Raw genomic sequence first — 12,466 nt, forward strand, 5'->3', positions numbered from 1 at the left:
CTGTTGCCATTTTGCTGCCATTTTGCTACACGCATGAGTGCTTTTGTGCATGTAACAGTGATGGCTAGTATTTAATTATTTAGGATGACACAGTCCAACTGCATCATCTTTAATACTTTTCATACTTTAATTACAAAAAAATAGAAAAAATGCCAGTAAAAATATTGGGCGGCACACAATAACATAAGTCATGGTAGCCTGAAACATTATGGTTTCACTACAGAAAAATGCCCCATTCTACCTTAATTTTTTTGTCCCATTTTACCTGAATGTATCTTGAACTCACTCAGAACTATTTACCATAATAAGGAAACTGGATTGGTGGAATTATTTGACTTAAAAGTCAAATGCAACATCCTATAACCGTTTTTTGTTGTTTTAGTTGCTGTGACCTTCTCACCAAAAACAGAAAATCAACATGACTGGCCTTAAAAGCTCTGGGGCCAATGATTATTTAAATCTTTGTTGTGCCCATCCAGGTTATCTCAGACCAATCAAAATGATTGTTTCATGTAAAGAAAATTTGTATTTAAATACACTGACATGTTTGGCGATCGGCTGCCTATATTTAAGTGCCCAAAATTGAAAACCTTATATGTCCCATTTTACCTGCCTTCAATACTCCTTTTTCATTGTTTAGGTTTTTCTGTGCCACGCCTCCCAAAACAGGGTGGGTATAACACTGACAAGTTAGATTTTCTGTTGATACATTTGAGGGTTTCTGCAGATGGCACTCCTTTCTTGGCTAGCTATCAAAACTCAATGTAATTTAAACATTTCCTCTTTTCATCTGCTGCCAGAAACGCAAGACACACCACATCTTACATTCATGGCTTTCATGTCTACAAAAAAAAAAAAAACATTCATAAAAAGGCTACGGCAATAAGCATTCAGAAAATTAGAAAACATGTTTTTCTGTCCCTCTTTTGCTTTCATCCTGTTCCTGTTTAACAAAAAAGGTTTCATTCTTTTTCCACTCAATGTCAAACCCCAGCTGTTGCACTTAACTTGTTTAACTTCATTTTCTGCAGTCATTCTTGTGCACAAGAGCATAATTAGTCAGAGTCCTCAAGTGCTTCTATTGCATCATTTCATCCCTGAACTGTTACAATTTTGTATTTTTATTTTTTTGCACAGTATGTGATGCTTGTGTTCTGTTGTTGTTTGTTTCTGTAAGTTCTGTGTTTTTAAGTTATTTAAGTTGTTCTTCAGAATTTGAGGTAGTTTCAGGGATAGTTTGCTGTTTTGGGAAATACATTTTCTGGCTCTCTTGCTGAAAGGTAGATGAGAATATTGATACCACTGTCATGATAGTTTGGTAAGTGTGAGTCCATCAGCTGGTTAGCATAGCTTAGCATTAAATCTTGAAACAGGGAAAACTGCTTGTCTGTCGCAGTCCAAAGGTAACAATATCAGCTCGCCACGACGTTGATGACAAGACTCCAGAAAGTCACTGTGGCTTGGCTAAAAATAGTCAAGAGTAGTTTGCATTAATTTACAGCTGACGGAGTGAAAGGCCTGTGTTTATACAATGCCACACCCATCTTTACAGGCATATCAGCTCTGGGGCTGAGTCAACAAACAACTCTCCTATCGAGGCTTTCCATTAGCAAATAATTGATAACTGAAAAATAAACACTTTACTGAAGCTTCAACAATTATCCAACATACAAGTGTTTGTTGTTATCAGTGTTATAACCTGATTGGCCAACATTATGACGACCTCAGGACGTCAGGTTCTTTGTTTGTCCCATGTGCTCGGTGGTTCGATGTCACCATGGGATTCTTTTGTGGGGTCACAAGGAGACAGTTAGTTAGGACAGGCACGAGGTAATGAAGAGGACATTGTTAAGGCTTGTCATGCAGCAGATAATTCTCTGCATTTTCCAGGCGGCCTTGGCATGGGACTGCCAATCCAAGGGAAACATGAAAATCCATCCATCCAGTCTGATGGAAACAGTCTGACATCACATCTTAAGTTCATCTTTGCTTGTGCTTACATTTGCCTAATTATATTCTTGGCATAAACCTGATTTGTAGTGTGTATAGTCTACTTACTGCAACCTAAATTAAAATAATTTAATACGGGACACATTTACTATGGGTGTGAGAGCTGCTGATGACTCAGTGGGTGTTGAAAAAACATCCACAAAAAGTAGGTCTCACGTCTTGTGGGAACCAGTGCTAACGTTAAAAATTTAACTAGGGCTGGGCGATATAGCCTAAAAATAAAATTTCAGATTTTTTTCAAATTTTGCATTCATTTTAATTAATAAAGGCAAACTGAAAAATGTAGAGGGATTCATGTCAGTATTATATATAGAGAGAGTGGCATTGGTTCGAGCCCCCCCCCCCCCCAGTGCTAAAACTGTCCTGTCCATTAAAGGTGATAAAAGCCCCAAAATATAATCTTAAAAAAAAAAAAGAAAATTACCAATTCTGAAATTATACAACCCGTCACTCATTATTAGTTTCATGTTGACAAATAATGTTATTCACTGTGTTCAAATTACTGGACCACAGGTCTGTTGCAGTTCTCCGCATTAATCTGTCAGTCTATTGGCAATGGGCAATATATATATATTGCTTTACTCTCCCTTCATTGGCTGGATTTTCTAAAGCCTAAAACCAGAGCCAAAGCGATGCAGTTTTGGTGAAATTTTTCCTTGTGGCACCAAAATTAAATTGCCTATAGCCAAGCTTTAAATTTAAAAAATAACCAAAAAAGGACACTACACCAAAGCTTATGTCCATAAAAGATTAAAAAGTGCCTGTGACTCTTGACTTTTCAGTGATTGGCATACATATTTCACAATTAATCTCCAAAGTTGCATGCAAAATTAACCCTTAAGGCTTTTTAAGAAAAAATCCATCAGTTACTATGATACTGCTTGACTCCTCCATGTGTTCTTATAGCAGACAACAGAAAAAAGGGCTGTTATGATTCTTAGAGAAAGCCTGAGGACGCCCCGCTCGTGTTGCCGTGTGAGAATAGCAGGTTACCATGGACAAAAATTCCCGTTAGACCACAAATTACTCTCAGAGTGTTTGCACACATTCACGTTTACACAGTGTGTGTGTGCGCACTCATTCACATTCAGAGTTATCACGTAACATACATGGAGTGTGCAGGCAGGAGAGGAATGGCTGGAATCTGAATGTTGATGATGCCTCATTGTAACACCGATTACGATGAACTCTCACCCTTTTTCGCTCTCTGTTTTTTCTTCATCAGATTCCTTGGCAGAAGACAAGCATGCACACAAAGTCATACATCTCTTGCAATTTTTGTCTCTCTTCCACATGTTTTTATATGAGGAGTCTTTATTCTGAAAGGTCATACCTCAAAATTTCAAAAACATTTTAATGAGATCCTGGATTTTTAAGAGCAAAGCAGTCTTTTGCAGATTAGCATCATAAAACTAGACATCCCTGTCTTTTCATTTTGTCTGTCACCTGTGTGTCACCCTTCTTGTTGTTCATTTCAACACCACATCGCTGCACACAACAGTGATCACACGTACAAAACAGGCCGACAGCGAGCGCCTGTTTAAACAACAAAGCAATCCATCCAATCCTCCGGCGACTGACCCCGTGTATCACTGCTCTCATCCAAACACACTTTATACACAGGGACACACACACAGGAGTGGTGGGAACAGGTTTAACCTCTCTGCCAGGTGTCAGGTGTCCAGCACACAGGTATACACATACAAACAGAGGAGACCCACTCACACTGTACGTCACTGTAGACACGCATCAGTTACCTGCTATTGTTATAGACCTATAGATGGACACAATGTGGTATACACAACTCCACCCATAATAAGGTCTTTTAGTCAGTGCAATATCTCACCTGGGGCAGAAATAGATCATTCTGCTATTCATCACCTTTAAGAGAATTTGCAAATATAATGCATTTATCATTATAGAATCTCTGGTCATGTATTATTTTAAATATGTCCTGTTGTGGGAAGGTTTTTCTAAACAAAAACTGCATATACATTTTTTTGATAAAAACAAAAAACAATCATTCAATTAACAAACTTAGTTTCAGAAGCAAGTCAGGGCCAGCCCACATTGTGAAAAATGGTCTTCGTTCATGCATTAGTCATTGAACTTTTACAGTTCCTCCTGCAGTGACATCCTGTGCAGTGCAGCAGTTCAGCGAGCATGTATAAATCTGACTGGTGCATAGTGGGGAAACTGTCTGTCACTTATAAATATATTTGTAATGTGCACATTTAAGGCAATTAAGACATCAAACTTATTCAGAGCTTCCAAAGTTTTAAAGCAATGCATTTTCACAAAAGTCTGTTGTGGCCCCTGTGTGACCATTAAAACTCAGAATCCCTCAGTCTCTCCTTCCCCTGCACTTCTACCACCTGGACACATGCCAGTCCCACACACACACACACACACACACACACACACACACACACACACACACACACACACACACACACAAGAAAACACACAGAGATCTTCAGCCAGACAGGAAGCAACCCCCCACCTCCCCTGTTCCTGTTTCTCACAGCATATGTGTGTGTGTGTGTGTGTGTGTGTGTGTGTGTGTGTGTGTGTGTGTGTGTGTGTTTCCAAGCTCACTCTGCAGAGGCCCGCTACTGTAGGCAATCAGCAGGAGGCAGATTGAACCGTGCAGGAAAAAAAAAACACAAAACGACATGAGATAGAAGATAGTGGAGGATAAAAGCAATATTACTGGAGAGGAAAAAATATACAGAAAATTATACAGAGAGAAAGAAACGGCGATAGTGACTGAGGCTGAAAGATGTGACTGTGGAACAATGTTGGCGGTCAAACTGTTTTCTACACCAATCTCCTCATTCCTCCTGCCAGACGAGAGGAAGGGAGGGAGGAAAGAGGTGTAGAAAAGACAGCGTTCACACTGATGCAGATAAATGTGAAAACACACTTTACATTTTGGGAACTTTTTCTAAATGTTTTCCATTCACACTGCGAGGTTTAACATGCTGATTTTCTGCTGCTATCCAGACATTTTGGACAAAAAAAATGTGAAAAAGAGGCATCATCACAGCAGCATATGTTCTGTAGATGTCTAGATGTTTTCTGTAGATCATAAAAGATCACGTTTTGGTGGCACAGTCCCCTCTTGAAACACAGCAATGTCTTGTTAAAAACTGACGCTTGTCTCCGCAAAAAATGCAGCATTGGCGCCGCAAAAACTGCCACTTTTCTTGGCATTGTCATGGCTTTTACTGCAGTGATATCTCTGTAAAAAAACTATCACCATCATGGCTTGAAATGCAGCAATTACTCAGTGAAAAACAATTGTTTTTTGTGACCTAAAAAGCCCCTTGCCAAAAATAAAAATACAACAATAACCATATACAGTCCTGTAAGAATGTTTCAAAAACTGCAATTTTCCCTGCACATTACAACACCAGACACACCGTCAAATCTTATCTGGTGGTCAAAGCTACTGTCAAAGTGTGGCTTCTTGGCTAAAAACAGGCTGAAAAGAAGAAGACATGCTCTAAAAATGGTGTACATTACAGTGAAAACAGTCTGGGAAAAACAAAGAGAAAAAGCATTTAGGTGATACTTGTCTTATTTAACTAAATGAGGAAGCTGACATTCGTGTTTGTATCAACAGCCCGGGGGAGACGCCACACTGACAGGAGCAAACATGAAGAAGTAGAAAATTCAGCTGCTGCACACCTCTTACCAATTTTACTTCCACCTTTGCTTTTGCCTCCTCTCTTCAACCCCCAAACCTGGTCAAACGGGTGTGTGTGTACCAAGATCAGTGTGGTAAAGATAAAAGATCAACCACAAACACATGCTACTTTCCATTGCATTTGCATCCTCAGATTTTCATCCATTTGCCTAAGCAGCCAGCCACACGAGATGATGCTGGACAGAGAAAGAGCCACTGGAAGCACACTGGAATTCAACTGAAAATTTCAAATGGAAATAGAAATGAAATTGGGAGTGGACTGGAAGATTTAGGTCAGAAGCCTGGCAATATCAGGGTTTGTCCCTTGGAAACACACACGCATACAAAAGGGCAGAGCCACCCAAACCCTGCAAATCAACAAGGAAATGATCACTGGAACAAGTATTACACTGATAAGAAGGCCGCCATTAAGGGTCTGTAATTTACACGCTGTTAGCGTTTTATCAGCACTCTCTCTCTCAGCTGATAAACTCACAACACAGACGCACCTACAAGAAACACATGTACAGATTCAGCCAGACACACACTGTTTAAGCATATAGTCTAAATCAAATATTTTATGATGAAGATAAGATTTGTAACTGTATGTGTGTGTGTGTGTGTGTGTGTGTGTGTATGTGAAAATTCTTTCCATATGTATCTATATATATATCAACATATTATCAGCATTTTTATTTACATAAAAAAACATCAATTCATCAGTTTTATGGTAAGACAATAAATACATTTAAAAATGAATAAATAAATAAACAAGATAAAAATAGAGCAACAGAATATTGGTGAATCTAATGTTTATAATAAGAAAAACTGACAGTAAAATCATATTTACCATGCTTGCTAAAACAGTTATATACAGTATATGGAAGCCCTGAGAGGTAAGTGAGGTTTTTTTTTCTGGTGATATTTTATTTTTGTGTTTAGTCCCAAATTTTTTCACCTGGTTGCCAAAAATGTGTTGATAGATAGCACTGAAAATGCATTTGTAAACTAGATTATTGACACGACACGTGATTGTGTCCTTTGACCATTCAAAAGTGATTTCGGACAACTAAAATTAATATTGTTATTCCAGTTCCAGAGTTGCACAGCTTAATCCAAGTGCTCAAAGTCTGAACAGTCTCCACTTGATGGCTAAATAACTCCACATTTTACTGATTTGAAGTCTGTGAACACTGTGAAGTCACATCTGCCAAATGTCTACAGCTAAAAATGGAAAATTGAAAAATTACATTAAGAATAAATAGCCTCTCTTTTCTGTTTGTGATCATCTGTTTCTTGATGTCAGAGTTACTGCTCAATCACAAACAACATTTTTTTTCCTCTACATTGCAGAGGAAACACTTGTATCTAACACTGCATGACAGAAATAGACGGCTAGCTTTGCTAATCTTCCTTCCTTGACATAAACACTCTGACGGTCGAGGACACGCACAACTGGCTTCCCTTCCTTGGAACAAAGATGTTTTCATTGTCAGTACAACTGCCCCTCCAACTGTCAATTCACACACACACAAATACAAACACACAAACACACAAACACACACACACACACACCCAGACTGAGAGATAACGACGGTTATTTTGGGGTTATTCTGTTCAGGCAGCAAGTGAGGACAGCTGAAAGGAGAGCTAGGGACGACGCCCGCACTCCCATCAGCCAACACCCAAACTCACCTCTCTCCTGACCCTGGACCTCTCCAGACTGCGCGTGTGTTAGCAGAACACACGCTCTCATGCCTTCAGCTCTGTGATGGAGGCTGTTTAAAGTGTAAAGATTTTGGTAGGTTAAAGGTCAGGTGAGAATACTGTTACCACACAAACACACCACCATCTCACACTCACACACACCAACATCACGCTGTCCCCGACTTCAAAACATCGCACTCATCAACCTCGGCACATTCTGAGGTTGAGTTGAGTTTTTTTTGGGTAAAGGGAGGGGGCTGGGGGGCTGTTTGATGCGTTCGGTCCAGGGGAGCAGGGTGAGGTGCGGTCAGTGGTTGGAGTTGCTGGAGCTGGTGAGGTAGAAGTTGGGGGCTGGAGGTATGAAGATGGACGTGATGTCTGGGATTCCTTTGGCTGCAGCTCGACCAGAATAACTGCGAGAAATATCTAAAATTCCACTTGGACTGCATGTGTTTGCACATATGGTATTGCACAATATCTTGAGAGATACTGCATTTAGCTGTTAAACACAAACGATTTTCCATTTTATTGACAATGAACTTAAATCATTTATATTTTCAAAAAAGAACAAAAACAAATAAATTGATAAAACAAGATTACTGCCAAAGAGAGTGTCAGCTTCTCCTTGCATTAATATTTCTCTTACCTTTTACTATTGTCGTTGTTGTTTCACCATTACTCACTCTTGTTGAAGAAATAGTTTGACATTTGATTAGATATTCTTGTTCGCTTTCTTTTCCAGCAATAAGAAGATAGATACCACTCATGTATCAGTCTGACTCTCGACAAGGAAGCAAATTATTCCCAAAATATTGAACTTTTCCTTTAAAACTTCCCACAGGAAACTCTTCACACATCACAGGAAGCCTGTTACTGTCCAATGTGTTGTCTGCACCTTCCAACAGAGGGAGTTAGCATGCAGGGGATTAAGTGGTTTTTGCAATTACATTTTTTTTTCAATATTATTTGTTTTCTGTGCATTTTATCATCTGTGATCAAACTGAGAGGACACTATTGTGACACAACTTTTAGCTGATCGTAGCCTCGAGTGCCTAATATATGACTTTCATATCCAGAAATCTATCACTTCTCTGTCTGTGTGCATTTTCAGGACTTTGAGTCTCTAATCCCTTTTTTTGTTTTGAAAAATAAGCACAAAGCAAACGCTAAAGCTTGATGTGGATCGGTGACTAATACAGATTTGCATTATCACTCAGGCAGCGTCCACACACAAAATCCTGAACAAAGATGCACAAACACACATGTGCACAATGCGCTCCTTATGATGTGAGCAACTATTTTGCATAGTCTATGCTTACTGGGTTACTTTGCATTATCGTTGGGTGTGGACTGTGTAACAAACATTCCTGTTTCTATGGGGAAAAGGGAACCTTATTGTCAAGCACAAATGTCAAGATCTTTGTCGCTCTCTACAGACACACACATATTGTGCAATCACACACCGGACTGTAGGCCAATGAGGTGCAGTTAAAACAGCTAAAATAGTCTCCGAGGGGATGACCTGAAGTGACTGGAGCAGCTGAGAATTTCATGAGAGAGGGAGGAAAGAGGAGGATGGGATCAGAGGCAGAAGAAAGATGGAGAAGAAAACCCAAACCACACAGAAGTGGTTGTTAAAGGAACTGAACCTGTGACGGTTTGTCATGCTGCTTCTGGAGCCGTGTCTCTGACCACCAGACCACCCTGACTTTCAGTACACAGCAGGAGGCTGCTGTAGACATCTCGGCCAAAAAAACTTCCTTTACATCAAAAAAAAAAATGCTGAGTTTGTGATTACTGTCCAAAATGACAATACAACATTTTGACATCATGTTGGCATCATTTTTCTATTTCAATTATGATCTTACAACACTAAGATTGATGTTTGGTCAGATTAAGATACGGAAATAACTTGATTAGGGCCAAGAGAAAGACTGCGGTATGGATTAAATTAAACCATTGAAACCTGGATCGTCATCACTTTTCTTGAGCCGGAATCACAGGCCTTTCAAACGTTTTTAAACCTGTGAACCCTGAAAAAAAATTGGTTTGACAGCCCTAAAAAACCCACATGTTTCATCCTGAAAAAAAGTTAACATTTGTTCAACTTTTACTGCAACGCAAATATGTCAAACTGCACATTCAAGTTACTTCACACACACCCACATAAGCTGAAACATTTTTCACATGTGCAGGACATCTGAGGGATGAAGCCTGTGGAACGTGATGAACAGAGATGCTGTATCAGTAAAACTAAATGAAATCCACTTTGTTTCTTTCAGTATTTATTTTTGTCTGGCGCAGCTCGTTGACAGCACCCTGTCCAGATGACACCCATCATTTTTCCATTAACGACTCACTTCCTCTTTCCTCTTCTGTTGTGTCACATATCTGCCCAGCCACACACTTTCTCCCAAACACACACACATACACAGACTTCCTCTGTTAATCCTAATAGAAAAAGTGTGAGTTATGTTAAGGCTAGTGTGTGTGTGTGTGTGTGTCTGTGGCATTGTTCCCAGTGTGATGACTGCTTGTGCAGCCAAGGCTTAACTTTTGTGCTGAGTAACTCTGTGGCCAAAATCTGACCTGAGTCTATTAGTGTGTGAGTGAGTGTGTGTGTGTGTGTGTGTGTGTGTGTGTGTGTGTGTGTGTGTGTGTGTGTGTGTGTGTGTGTGTGTGTAGACCACTTGCTGAATGGACAGAATGTGCCTGACTTCATGATGGACTATCTAGTCCATAGTGTGTGTGTGTGTGTGTGTGTGTGTGTGTGTGTGTGTGTGACAGCTTGACAGATGATGTCATTGCTCTAATGAACTGTGTGTACTTGCACAAAACTAGCAAAATGTTTGAAATGTCTGCATCAGTTAAGGTTGATAGTACGCAATGCTTTTGCAAATTGTGCACTTTTGCACACTTTCTGTCTGACAGCCCTGAAATGTATCAAATAGAAACACTTCATATGTTTTTAATTCTCTGTGTGCGTATCCTCTCTTGCTAAACTTTGTCCCTGACTGCACCAGAGAAAAAGATGAACACTTGTTTAAGGTACAGATCAATCCTTCCAAATCAGGGTTAATAATATGGCCTCTTGTTTTATTACATTTATATTTATTACAAACAAGGACTAGTGAGAAATCAAAACAAATACACAACTAAGCTTACAAAAAATGATATAACTAACAATAAAAGAATACAGTATATGCAAATTTGGAAATTTTGGGCACCTATGTTCCTGTCAGATCACTGGTGCTAATAAGCAAATGTTAGCATGTGATTTTGGATATATCATGTTAGTTTTATGGTAGTTTTAGAGGTATCTATGAGGGGATTTTGTTACAGGGGCTTTTCAGGATCCTACCAGTTCATTTTCAGCATCTAATGAATTTGTATGCACTAATGTGCGCCTTTTCTGCATCAATTTAAGGAGGACATGTCTTTATCATCAATCAAATAAAAGTTCTCTGCTGCTTCTATAGAATCTTTAGGGGGGTTGGGATAGGTGCTAATAAGAAAATGTTTTTGTATTAATTAAATAAACAGGATATAATATGTTTAGTGCAAGCTTTAAGCCCCTTTCCCATTGCACATAAACAACCGCTAACATCTGGCTTTTATATGTAATGGGAAAAGTTACAATTGAAAACACAGCAAAAGCGAATGCACCAATTTTCAGATACAATGCCGTGTTAACAAAAAATATCAGACATTTCTACCAAAGCAGCCCTTGAACATCAAAAAGAGACCAAAGGATATATAAAAAAAATAAGTAACCACTGTAGCATTTTCATTGGCCTACATCGTGCTTTCTACTGTTTAATAACTAGTTTTGCAGCAACAAAACAGAAAGACATCCTCATCTGCTGCAGAGCTTTGTACACGGCTCTGGTCTACTAGCAAAGGGAAGGGTTTTTAGCAGGTTTACCCTGCATTCAGGTTGTGCACATTTCAACACAAAGTTCTGAAGAAAAAAATGTTTACTTTACATCCAGAGTCGTGTTTTCAATGTGTGCTCATTTCTTTACTTTCTACCTGTATTCTAGCAGAGCATTGTACACAGGGTGATCTCAGCTTTGAGTGTCTTTTCTCTCCATTCAAAGAGCTAATTGAGCCTTTTTAGCATTTCCATTAAAGGGTGTGGAGAGAGATGGGAGGGGTAGCAAGGGAGAAAGAGGAAGGACATTATAGCCATTTCACAAACTACTCCTCCAAACTAAAGTCTCCGGCTGCACTGTTGTTTTTCTCTGCTTAGACTTTCATGTAGCCTTGAGGGACCAATTACACACCTAATGACACCCCTGTCTTTGCTCTCCTGCTCTTTGTGCTGCACCCCTCTCTTTATGTCTTTGTATATGTCTCTCAATGTCTATCCCAGGCTCTCTTTTTGAAGTCTATTTTTATCTATTTTAACATTTTCTCCGATGTGCCACTCAAAGAATTTTGATCAATAACATCTCCATCTCAATGTCCATCTATAACAGCATCATCTGCATCTACAAGTCCGAGACAAGTTCATAGCGCCATCACACACCAGACATGTGATTTTTTAATCTATTATATATTTCCTTTTGTTCTGAATGCCTTTTTACAATCTTTGAAATCCTCTTTGATGTCATATTTATTTTCCTTTTTTTCTTTTGGACAATATTTATCCTCAAATCAGTGCCCAGACAACACTGCAAGAAAGTGAAGTTTTAATACACGGGCCAACTGTTGGTTAACAGCCTACCGTGTACCAGAAAGCAGTGATGAGCAGCAGTGAATAAAGCTTTTTAAAGGTTTGTGTGAATACGTTTGTCAGTTAATGACGGATGGGCCAACACAAAGAAAATATCACGTTTCACAGTCTCGACAGGGCAAACAATTGGGGGAAGGGTAACACACACACACACACACACACACACACACAATTCTCCTAGTTCTTCGATTGCAGATGCCGACAAATGATACTCTTTCAACCAATCAGCTTTTCCCGTAATGACCGTGAGCCAATAAAACAACTTGGTCACAAAGTTTAAATTTATTCAAATAGAAACAAACTGTGGGTGAGAAAGACCC

The sequence above is a fragment of the Plectropomus leopardus genome, chromosome 18 (genome assembly GCF_026936395.1).
Source record: "Plectropomus leopardus strain MGB_pleo_1.0 chromosome 18, ASM2693639v1, whole genome shotgun sequence".
In the NCBI taxonomy this organism is placed as follows: domain Eukaryota; kingdom Metazoa; phylum Chordata; class Actinopteri; order Perciformes; family Serranidae; genus Plectropomus; species Plectropomus leopardus.